The sequence below is a fragment of the Arachis ipaensis genome, chromosome B9 (assembly GCF_059453495.1).
Source record: "Arachis ipaensis isolate K30076 ecotype BB chromosome B9, ASM5945349v1, whole genome shotgun sequence".
NCBI classification, from domain to species: Eukaryota; Viridiplantae; Streptophyta; class Magnoliopsida; order Fabales; family Fabaceae; genus Arachis; species Arachis ipaensis.
Window position 1 is genome coordinate 44,276,262 of NC_142444.1, and position 12,773 is coordinate 44,289,034.

Sequence of the window (12,773 nt, forward strand, 5' to 3'; positions counted from 1 at the left end):
CACTTTGATCATGGTTCTTGGTGATCCATGCATTGGCATAGAACTCTTGAACCATTAAGATTCCGACTTGTTGAATGGGGTTGGTGAGAACTTCCCAACCTCTTCTTCGGATTTCATGTCGGATCTCCGAATATTCGCCCTTTTTGAGCTTAAAAGGGACCTCGGGTATCACCTTCTTCTTGGCCACAACTTCATAGAAGTGGTCTTGATGCACCCTTGAGAGGAATCTCTCCATCTCCTATGACTCAGAGGTGGAAGCTTTTGCCTTCCCTTTCCTCTTTCTAGAAGTTTCTCTGGCCTTTGGTGCCATAAATGGTTATGGAAAAACAAAATGCTTTAGCTTTTACCACACCAAACTTAGAAGGTTTCTCGTCCTCAAGCAAAAGAAGAAAGAAGAGAGTAGAAGAAGAAGAAATAGAGGAGATGGAGGGGGGCTAGTGTTTCAGCCAAGGGGGAGAAGTAGTGTTTAAGATGTGGGAAAATGAAGGGGTGAAGATGGGTTTATATAGGAGTGAGAGAGGTGTGTATGGTTCGGCCATTATGGGTGGGTTTGGGAGGAAAAGTGGTTTGAATTTGGATGGTGAGGTAGGTGAGGTTTTATGAAGGATGGATGTGAGTGGTGAAGAGAATGGTGGGATTTGATAGGTGAGGGATTTTTGGGGAAGAGGTATTGAGGTGATTGGTGAATGGGTGAAGAAGAGAGAGAGTGGTGGGGTAGATGGGGATCCTGTGGGGTCCACAGATCCTGAGGTGTCAAGGATAGCTCATCCCTGCACCTAAGTGGCGTGCAAAACGCCCCTTTCTGCCAATCCTGGCGTTAAACGCCAGGCTGCTGTCCATTTCTGGCGTTTAACGCCAGCTTCTTGCCCATTCCTGGCGTTAAACGCCAGTCTGGTGCCCTTTTCTGGCGTTAAACGCCCAGAATAGTGCCAGATTGGGCGTTTAACGCTAAACCCTAAACCCTAAACCCTAAACCCGGGCGTTTAACGCCCATTCTGCTACCTTTACTGGCGTTTAAACGCCAGTAACTGTCTATTCCAGGGTGTTCTGTTTTTCATTCTATTTTTCACTTTTGTTTTTGCTTTTTCAATTGTTTTTGTGACTTCACATGATCATCAACCTACAGAAAACATAAAATAACAATAGAAAATAGAAAATTATCATAGAATAGTAACGATTAGGTTGCCTCCCAACAAGCGCTTCTTTAATGTCAATAGCTTGACAGTGGGCTCTCATGGAGCCTCACAGATGTTCAGAGCAATGTTGGAACCTCCCAACACCAAACTTAGAGTTTGACTGTGGGGGCTCTGTTTGACTCTGTATTGAGAGAAGCTCTTCATGCTTCCTCTCCATGGTTACAGAGGGGTATCCTTGAGCTTTAAACACAAGGGAGTCTTCATTCACTTGAATGATCAATTCTCCTCTGTCAATATCAATCACAGCCTTTGCTGTGGCTAGGAAGGGTCTGCCAAGGATGATGGATTCATCCATACACTTCCCAGTTTCTAGGATTATGAAATCAGCAGGGATGTAATGGTCTTCAACCTTTACCAAGATATCCTCTACAAGTCCATAAGCCTGTTTCTTTGAATTGTCTGCCATCTCCAGTGAGATTCTTGCAGCTTGTACCTTAATGATTCCTAGCTTCTTTATTACAGAGAGAGGCATGAGGTTTATGCTTGACCCTAAGTTACACAGAGCCTTCTCAAAGGTCATGGTGCCTATGGTACAAGGGATTGAAAACTTTCCAGGATCTTGTCTCTTCAGAGGTAATCTCTGCCTAGTCAAGTCATCCAGTTCTTTGATGAGCAATGGAGGTTCATCCTCCCAAGTCTCATTACCAAACAACCTGGCATTTAGCTTCATGATTGGTCCAAGGTACTTAGCAACTTGCTCTTTAGTAACATCTTCATCCTCTTCAGAGGAAGAATACTTATCAGAGCTCATGAATGGCAAAAGTAAATTTAATGGAATCTCTATGGTCTCAGTCTGAGCCTCAGATTCCCATGGTTCCTCATTAGGGAACTCTATGGAGGTCAGTGGACGTCCATTGAGGTCTTCCTCAATGGGGATCACTGCCTCTTCCTCCTCTCCAAGTTCGGCCGTGTGGGTTGTGGTTATGGCCTTGCACTCTCTTTTTGGATTTTCTTCTGTATTGCTTGGGAGAGTACTAGGAGGGAGTTCAGTAATTTTCTTACTCAGCTGACCCACTTGTGCCTCTAAATTTCTAATGAAGGACCTTGTTTCAGTCATGAAACTTTGAGTGGTTTTAATTAGATCAGAGACAATGGTTACTAAGTCAGAGTGGTTTTGCTTAGAGGTCTCTGTCTGTTGCTGAGAAGATGATGGAAAAGGCTTGCTATTGCTAAACCTGTTTCTTCCACCATTATTGTTGTTGAAACCTTGTTGAGGTCTCTGTTGATCCTTCCATGAGAGATTTGGATGATTTCTCCATGAAGGATTATAGGTGTTTCCATAAGGTTCTCCCATGTAATTTACTTCTTCCATTGCTGGGTTCTCAAGATCATAAGCTTCGTCTTCAAAGGAAGCTTCCTTAGTACTGCCTATTGCAGCTTGCATTCCAGACAGACTCTGAGAAATCATATTAACTTGTTGGGTTAATATTTTATTCTGAGCCAATATGGCATTCAGAGTATCAATCTCAAGAACTCCTTTCTTCTGATTTGTCCCATTATTCACATTCCTTTCAGAAGTGTACATGAATTGGTTATTTGCAACCATTTCAATGAGTTCTTGAGCTTCTACAGGCGTCTTCTTCAGATGAAGAGATCCTCCAGCAGAGCTATCCAATGACATCTTGGATAGTTCAGACACACCATTATAGAAAATTCCTATGATGCTCCATTCAGAAAGCATGTCAGAAGGACATCTTCTGATTAATTGCTTGTATCTTTCCCAAGCTTCATAGAGGGATTCACCTTCCTTTTGTCTGAAGGTTTAGACTTCCACTCTAAGCTTGCTCAATTTTTGAGGTGGAAAGAACTTTGCCAAGAAGGCATTGACTAGCTTTTTCCAAGAGTTCAGGCTTTCTTTAGGTTGTGAATCCAACCATGTCCTAGCTCTGTCTCTTATAGCAAAAGGAAAAAGCATAAGTCTATAGACTTCAGGGTCAACCCCATTGATCTTGACAGTGTCACAGATTTGCAAGAATTAAGCTAAGAACTGATGAGGATCTTCCAATGGAAGTCCATGAAACTTATAATTCTGTTGCATTAGAGAAACTAATTGAGGCTTAAGCTCAAAGTTGTTTGCTCCAATGGCAGGGATTGAGATGCTTCTCCCATAGAAGTCGGGAGCAAGTGCAGTAAAGTCACCAAGCACCTTCCTTGCATTGTTGGCATTGTTGTTTTCAGCTGCCATGGTTTCTTCTTCTTTGAAGAGCTCTGTTAGGCCCTCTAGAGAGAGTTGTGTTTTGGTTTCTCTTAGCTTTTTCTTCAAGGTCCTTTCAGGTTTAGGATCAGTTTCAACGAGAATGCTTTTATCTTTGCTCCTGCTCATATGAAAGAGAAGAGAACAAGAAAGTATGGAATCCTCTATGTCACAGTATAGAGATTCCTTGAAGTGTCAGAAGAAAAGAAGAATAGAAGGAGGAGGTGGAGAAGAGGGAATTCGAACTTATCAAGAGGGACAGAGTTCAAATTGCACCTTGATGAGGAGTCTTGGTCCCTTAAATAGAAGGATGTGAGAAGAGGGGAAGAATTTTCGAAAATTAATTAAAAGATTTTGAAATAATTAAAAGAAATTTTGAAAATTTTGATTGAGATTTTTGAAAATTAAGATTAGGAAAGAAATTAAGTGATTTTTGAAAAAGATTTTGAAATTAGAAATCAAAAAGATATGATTGAGAGTTAATTTTGAAAAAGATGTGATTGAAAAGATATGATTGAAAATCAATTTAGAAAAGAAAGTTTTTAAAATTAAAGTTGATTACTTGACTAACAAGAAATTAAAAGATATGATTCTAAAATTTAAAGTTTGATCCTTTCTTAATAGACAAGTAACAACTTGAAAATTTTTGAAGTAAATCTTGAATTGAAGCAAGGATTTTCGAAAATAATAATAAAATAAAAAATGGAAAGAAATTGATTTTGAAAGAGATATGATTGAAAAGATATGATTTGAAAAAGATTTGATTTTGAAAAATTATGAAAACTTGAAAAAAATGTGAATTAAAAATAAAATCTTCCCTCTAGTGTCATCCTGGCGTTAAACGCCCAGAATGGTGCCCATTCTGGCGTTTAACGCCCAAATCTCTACCTTTTTGGGCGTTAAACGCCCAGCCAGGTACTCTGGTTGGCGTTTAAACGCTAGTTTTCCTTCTTCACTGGGCGTTTTGAACGCCCAGCTTTTTCTGTTTGATTCCTCTGCTGAATGTTCTGAATCTTCAATTCTCTATATTATTGACTTGAAAAGACACAATTTTGAAAATATTTTTGAATTTTTTGATGATGAGAAACAACAATAAAAAATGCAACTAAGATCAAATAAACAATGCATGCAGGACACCAAACTTAAAAATTTTCATATAGGAGACACTAACAAATTGAGAATGCATATGAAAAATAACAAAACACACAAAACAAGAGAATTTAAAGATCAGAGCAATGAAATCATCAAGAACAACTTGAAGATCAATGAAGAACAATATGTAAAAATTCGAAAAATGCAAGAAGAAGAAAGTCATGCAATTGACACCAAACTTAAAAATTGATACTAGACTCAAACAAGAAACATAAAATATTTTTGATTTTTGTGATTTTATAGATTTTTTTGTGATTTTCGAAACTTATATGGAAAAAAAAAGAGAATCAAAACTTTTAATGAGAATTCCAGGAATCATGCAATGTTAGTCTAAAGCTTCAGTCTAAAAAGATTAGACATGTTTGGCCAAGCTTCAGCAGGACATTACATTCAGCAGCTAAATTGATGAGAATCAATCAGCTTTTGTGATGCTAAGAACATCACCTTGAAACTCTAGAATTCATTCTTATAAATTCTGAAAAGTACCTAATCTAAGCAACAAGATGAACCGTCAGTTGTCCAAACTCGAACAATCACCGGCAACGGTGCCAAAAACTTGGTGCACGAAATTGTGATCATCAACAATGGCACCAAAGACTTGGAGCTCTTAAACGTGAATCACACTTTGTCACAATTCCGCACAACTAACCAGCAAGTGCACTGGGTCGTCCAAGTAATAAACCTTACGTGAGTAAGGGTCGATCCCACGGAGATTGTCGGCTTGAAGAAAGCTATGGTCATCTTGTAAATCTCAGTCAGGCATATTCAAATGGTTATGGAGTTTAAAGTGATGAAAATAAACATAAAATAAAGATAGAGATACTTATGTAATTCATTGGTGGATTTCAGATAAGCGTATGAAGATGCTTTGTTCCCCTTGAACCTCTGCTTTCCTATTGCCTTCTTCCAATCATTCATACTCCTTTCCATGGCAAGCTTTATGTTGAGCATCACCGTTGTCAATGGCTACATCCCGTCCTCTCAGTGAAAATGGTCCTGATGCTCTGTCACAACATCAGCTAATCAGCTGTCAGTTCTCGATCATGTCGGAATAGGATCCATTGATCCTTTTGCGTCTGTCACACACCCCACAATCGCGAGTTTGAAGCTCGTCACAGTCATCCCTTCCCAGATCCTACTCAGAATACCACAGACAAGGTTTAGATATTCCGGATCTCAGGAATGGCCGCCAATAATTCTAGCCTATACTACGAAGGTTCCAATCTTAGATCAGAAACCCAAGAGATACGCATTCAAGCCATTGCTAGTAGAATAGAGGTGGTTGTCAGGCACATGTTCATAGGTGAGAATGATGATGAGTGTCACGGATCATCACATTCATCAAGTTGAAGAACGAATGAATATCTTGGAGAAGAAATAGACTTGAGTTGAATAGAAAAACAATAGTACTTTGTATTAATTCATGAAGAACAGCAGAGCTCCACACCTTAATCTATGGTGTGTAGAAACTCCACCGTTGAAAATATATAAGAACAAGGTTCAGGCATGGCCGTGAGGCCAGCCCCCCAAAATGTGATCAAGTGTATGAAGGTTTGAGTAAAAGATGGATAGTATGAAAATACAATAGCAAAGGGTCCTATTTATAGAAAACTAGTAGCCTAGGGTTACAGAAATAGGTAATTAATGCAGAAATCTTCTTCCGGGCCTACTTGGTGTGTGCTTGGGCTGAGCATTGAAGCTTTCATGTGTAGAGACTTTTCTTGGAGTTAAACGCCAGCTTTTGTGCCAGCTTTTGTGCCAGTTTTGGAGTTAAACGCCAGAATTCTTGAGCTGACTTGGAACGCCTGTTTGGGCCATCAAAGCTCGAGCAAAGTATGGACTATTATATATTGCTGGAAAGCCCAGGATGTCTACTTTCCAACGCAATTGAGAGCGCGCCAATTGGGCTTCTGAAGCTCCAGAAAATCTACTTTGAGTGCAGGGAGGTCAGAATCCAACAGCATCTACAGTCCTTTTTCAGCCTCTGAATCAGATTTTTGCTCAGGTCCCTCAATTTCAGCCAGAAAATACCTGAAATTACAAAAAAACATACAAACTCATAGTAAAGTCCAGAAGAGTGATTTTTATTTAAAAACTAATGAAAATATAATAAAAACTAATTAAAATATACTAAAAACAATACCAAAAAGCGTATAAATTATCCGCTCATCAGATGTGTTTGGCTCTAACCCTCTTAATCCTCTTCTTCTGATGGGCCACCGGATGCCGGTCGAGACCACATGGGTGAATTTGGGGCGTTCTCTGAGCCGTGTTCTATTTTCCTGACTAATCTATTTCTATTTTATAACAGTGTCATAACTTTGGTTTTTTGTTATTCTTTGCAGTTGAGATGGCAGGTGGGAACATCACCTTTGGTTGCTTGATGACCCACTTTTTTCCTGACAGATATGACGATGGAACTAATTCTCTCGAGGCCAAGGGTGGAGATTCCCCAGCCCGAGGAGCCGGAGGTCCAACCCGACCCCCAACCTGGGCATAGCGCTACTGGCGAGGTTGACCAAGACAAGGGAGTTGTGGTTGGGAAATCTTCGGAGCTCGAGAAGGGGACGATGATATACTGGAGATTTCCAATCATAAGAAGTAACATGATGGGTCCAGCCCGGGGCAACTTCTTTTCGTTATGAAAAAACACTTCGATGCGTGCACCTTTATTGACTCCCAACTACTATCAGGCACTTAAATTTTTTTCCGTGATGAAGACCTGGCAGCACAAGCCAAGTAGACATATCGGAGCCTTCTCCGAGCTGCTGCTATCACGAAGAAGGTGGAGTCGGTCTTGGCCCAGTGCCATACTTTAAATAGGAAGTATTAGGTGGCTCAGCATGAAATTTCTAAACTGAAGGCTGGGGGAAAACTGTGGTAACAAAGCTGGAGGATGCCGAGAAGTAGCTGAAGGAGGCCGGCGAAGAGATCCAACGCCTTAATAACCAAGATACCACCCTTCTGAAGCAAGTCAACGATGCTTAAGATCGGACTACTACGGCAGAGGATAGGGTAAAAGAACTCGAGAAGGAGCTGGCTAAGGTCATAAAATTGGCAGATTCTGCTCACCTTAAGGCCACCAATATGCGGAAAAAGAATAAGGAGATCATAAAGGATGCTCGGGATGCCATATCTGCTACCAAGGAGGCGATGAAGACCCAAGTGCTTCTGCTTGCTCCCGGTTTCGACACTTCTGCATCGGAGATTTCAAGATAATCCAAGATGGCAAGATTGTGGACATGCCGAGGTAATAGCCGCTTTTGTTTTTGTAGTTTGAACTCTATTTCTCTTTTGCTATAGTTGAACTCTTTCTCTTTTGCATTAGTTGTTTTCGTGTTGGTGCACCGATTATTTGCCCCGTTTATACATTTTTGGATTTGTTTTTGAATTTGTAAACTTGTGAATTTGCAAACTTGTATCTGCGTGATGCGTGAGCATCTTTTCTTTGATTTTCTTATTTTTTAGATATGAATTCATTGAGTTTTATTGAGATTTTAGTGTTGGAAGCCTGTTTGGATGCTACTTTGAGGCGCATTGTGGTTTTATTTATTTCAAAAAAAAATCCGGGCGAGTTTGGGAGAGTTCGTGCAGAAGAAAAAGGAGAAAAAGTGAAGCTACCAAGCTGGCGCTAAACGCCACTACTGGGCGTTTGTGCCAGGCATCTCGTGCTGTGTGCAAGGTCTCTGTTGGGCTGGCGCTAAATGCCCCGAAGTGCCAAGAGCTTTGTAAAATGTGCCTGAGCTACACTAGTGGCGCTAAACGCGGAGCCTGGCGTTTAGCGCCAGGAAGACCGCAACATACGCAAAACACTCTGCTTCAGCAACCATGTGTTTAGCGCTAGTAGTGCGAATTTGGATCGTACGGAACGGGCTTCATTAGTAGATTTAGTTAATAATCATTATTATTTTAGTTTATCTTTATTATTAGTTAAAATAAAACACAATCTTTTGGGATTTTAGTAGTAATTATTTTATTTTAGCCTCAAATCAATTAGGTTAGATATAAAAAGGGAAAAAGATTCAGCTCTTCGGGCTTCTTCGCTCCTCTCTTTCTCATTCCGCACTGGACACACTTTTGGAAACCCTAGTTTTTCTCTGAGCCATGAGCAACTAAACCTCCTGTGTTAAGATTAGGAGCTCTATTTATTCTATGGATTAATATTATTGTCATTATTTTTTCAATCAATGCATTGATTTATATTCAAGGATTACTTTTGTTCTTCATCTTATGAATTTGAGTATATTGGAAGATAGCTCTTTTTCTACATGAATTCTTGTTGATTCTTGGGAAAGTTAACTCACTTGGATAATAGCTTGAAAGTAACTCCTCCTAAATCACTGATTACCTGGACTTAACGTGATACGCGATATATAATCATCTTATAGTTGGGTAATTAGGGTTTTTGTGGCTAATAAACTAGAATTGGACCTAAACCTTTAATCTTAATTTAAGTGACCAAGAAATTAACAGTTGATTAGGTTAGAGGAGATCAAACCACTAAAGAATTAGGGTTTAGTCAATTAAAGTTTGCTATGAATTGAATCTTACATGATTAAAGCAATTGGTAAGAACCATTAATCCAGAAAAATAAATATCTCTGAAACCTTAACCGTCTCTCGCATACCTTTTACACCCAATCTACTAATTTCCTTCTTAATTCCTGAACTACTGTTTAATGTTTTTGAACCCAAAAATATTATTTTCTGCTTGTCTGACTAAGTGAATCGCTCAATTATTGTTTCTTGGTCCATCAATCCTCGTGGGATCGACCCTCACTCACCTGAGATATTACTTGGTACGAACCATTATGCATTTAAGCTAATTTGGTCATTTACTCATGTGATGTTTATGCTAACTTGGCCGTTTAGTCGTGTCATGATGGATATCTATTTTTACTGCATAGGGGGATCTCAGGTTGATCAAATCCTGAGAAGACATAGATATAATTGAAAATTATTCTTGAAAGGAAAAAGAATTTTATTGAAAATGGGCCTCATCAAAACCCCTCACCTCTGTTCCGTGTTGACGGTAAGGGGAAATAGTACCCTTTTTTTACAAACTACACTCGATAATACAAAGAGGCATGCAATAAAAGTAAAACGAAAATAAGGCATAGGCATATCAAAAGCAATAAAGTGAGGACAAAAAGTAACAAGGTATAACCAAATCATGTTCAGGAGGTTGTTAGGGTGGAAGAAGTGTTGCCCCCTACGAGTAGAATCTTCTTAGGTTCGCTGCATCCCAAGTTCTCGAGAGCTCATTCCCGTCTAGTCGCTTTAGTTTGTACGCATATTTCCCCTGTACTTCTTCACCCTGTACGGTCCTTCCCAATTTGGGGACAAATTTCTTTTCCTCGGTGCTGATGGCCTAATGTCGTTGCACCGTAGAACTAGACCTCCTTCTTCAAATATTCTATTATGTACTTTGTGATTGTAACACAGTGCTAATCTTTGCTTCAGTGCTGCTTCTGACAAGTGGGCCATCGCCCTTGTCTCGTCTACCAGGTCCTTTTCACTCGCCACATCGCTGCCTCCTGGTAGGAGCCTTGGGCTGGGTTCTCTTATCTCGATAGGAATAACAGCATCTACCCTGTAGGTAAAACAAAAGGGCATTTCGCTGGTAGAAAATTATGGTATCGTCCTTTAAGACCATAGGACGAAGGCTAGCTCATCTGCCCACAAGCCTTTCATCTGCTCCAATCACTTCTTCAATCCTTTTAGGATGACCTTGTTCGCTGCCTCTACCTGTCCATTGCTCTAGGGGTCGTTGCTTGATACCGAGACCTGACAGGAACTCGCCGAATTTCTTATAAAAAAATTGTGTCCTATTGTCTAATATCACGACCTCCAGGATCCCAAACTTTGCGATTACCTGTCTCCACAGATATTTGCAGCAATTTGCCAATGATATGCTTGCTAGTGGCTCTGCTTCTACCTACTTCGTATAGTAATCAATAGCCACGATCAGATACTTTACTTGTTGAGTCTCAGAAACGAGCCCAGTAGGTCAACTCCCCACTGGGAGAAAGGTCGGAGGCCATGATGGTGCCTTGTGGAAATTCACATTTTCTTGGCACCTAGATCGTTTCTTCATGTACTCGCTGGCGTCGGCCATCATTATGGGCCAATAGTAACCAGCCCTGACGGGCTTTCGAGTTAGAGCTTTTCTTCCGATGTGATGCCCACAACATCCCTCGTGTTCCTCTTTCATGATATACTCCATCTGCCCGGGCCTCAGACATTTCAATAGAGGTTGGTTGAGTCCTCTCTTGTATAACTAGCCTTTCACTACTGTATACTTAGCGGCCTATCTTCTCACGAGCTTAGCTTCTTCCAGGTTTGCGAGTACTTCACTTCCTTGATGAATTATTGGATCGGGTCAGCCCAAGAAGGGGGTTCTTGGTGGTGGTCTCGGGTTAAGCATAGGGCTACTGAGGGCTCCTTTTCCAAGCCTTGAATGAGAGATCGGTTTCTTGGTCCAAGCTTGGTGCTAGCTAGTTTGACAGCAGGTCTACTCTAGCATTCTTTTTCCTGAGAACGTGCTGCACAACTACCTCCTCAAAACCCGTACACAACTATTTGGTTTCTTCTAAGTACTTTTGTAATAGCGGGTTATAAGTTTGGTACATTCCATTTACCTGGGCTGTCACCACCTGAGAATCACTATTGATTTCGAGTCTTGTTATCCCAACTTCCTTTGCAAGCATTAGGCCCCTAATCATGGCCTCATAATCTGCTTGGTTATTCGAGACCGGGAGCTCGAACTTAATAGACTACTCGTAAGTCACCCCTTCTAAGTTTTCTAATATTATCCCTTCCTCACCGAACACTTAGTTGGATGCTTCATCCACGTGGAGTTTCCACCGTGTGTTCGGGCTCTCGCAAGGGTCGCCAGCTACTTCTGCTAGGAAGTCAACCATTACTTGTACCTTGATGGTGTGGCGAGGCTCATACTGGATGTCATATTGAGATAGCTCTATTGCCCATATCATCATCCGCTCTGCTAGGTCGGGCTTTTCTAATATCTGCATGATTGCCTGGTTGGTTCTTATTATGACTGGGTGCCCCTAAAAATACTGCCTTAGATTCCAAGAAGAAATCAGTAGGGTGAAGGCCACCTTTCCTAACCTTTTATACCTTAGCTCAGCACCTGGAGCACTTTACTTATGAAGTACATCGGTTGCTGTTATTTACCTTCTTCCTTCACCAGGATAGCGCTTAAGGCCTTTTCCACAATAGCAAGGTACATGTACAAGAGCTCTCCTTCCCTAGGCTTTCTGAGTACAGGGGGCTCCGACAATACGATCTTGAAGTGCTTAAAGGCTTCGTCACAAGATGGATCCCCACACTTAAACATTAGCATGTCCTAATGCTAAGCTCAAGAGAAGCTATAAGAGTGAAGAGGAATGGTAGAATGTATGAAATGCAACCTATCTGTATGAATGCAGCTAAATGCAAAATACTTTTACCTACTTGGTGAAAAATAAATAAATCTTTCAAGAACAGACATGAACTGAATTTCACTAATTCAAATCATAAAATAAAGTACAAGTAAACTTGTAAAAGAAAATAGCTCGTGAAAGCTGGGAACAAAGAATCGAGCATCGAACCCTCACCGGAAATGTATACACTCTAATCTCTCAAGTGTTTGAGGTTCGATTCTCTCAATTCTCTACTAATATTGCTTTCTAAGGCTTGCTTTTCTTCTAACAATCAACAAGTATTTAATGCACAGATACACATATCAAGAGGTCTTTTAAGGGTTGTAATGGGGTTAGGGTCAAGGTAGGATTGTATTTGGCTAAGTGGACTAAAATCTGAATCCTTAATTAACTTAAACTTTTCCCACCTAACTTAAGACAATCCATGTAATTACAATGCAAAATCTAACTGCCCATTAACTATGTTTACCACATATTCATGCATCCGATTTTGAGTACAGCACATATGCATTGCTTTCACCATTTACTTTGGGGTATTTTGTCCCCTTTTATTTATTTACTCTTTTTCTTTTTTTTCTCTCTTTTTTTTCTTTTTCTATTTTCCTTTTCTTAATAATTTTTTTTCTTTTTCAATGCATATGATTAAGGTATTCAATGCATAAACATGTTCTTAACATTCTTATTCATATTTTCTCAAGAATACACAGCACCCAATTCTCAAACCAAATATTGGCAAACCCAATTTCCCCACACTTAATTTGTGAGCACTGTCACTAGTCTAAGCTAA

General features: G+C 40.2%; 1 non-coding gene across 1 annotated transcript; it reads left to right on the forward strand.

Annotated features, from left to right (window-relative positions):
* The first annotated feature begins 2,871 nt into the window (after positions 1-2,871).
* Positions 2,872-2,979, forward strand: LOC148544497 (small nucleolar RNA R71). Its single transcript, XR_015900242.1, has one exon. It is a non-coding gene; the product is annotated as a small nucleolar RNA R71 (small nucleolar RNA).
* Positions 2,980-12,773: the final 9,794 nt, after the last annotated feature.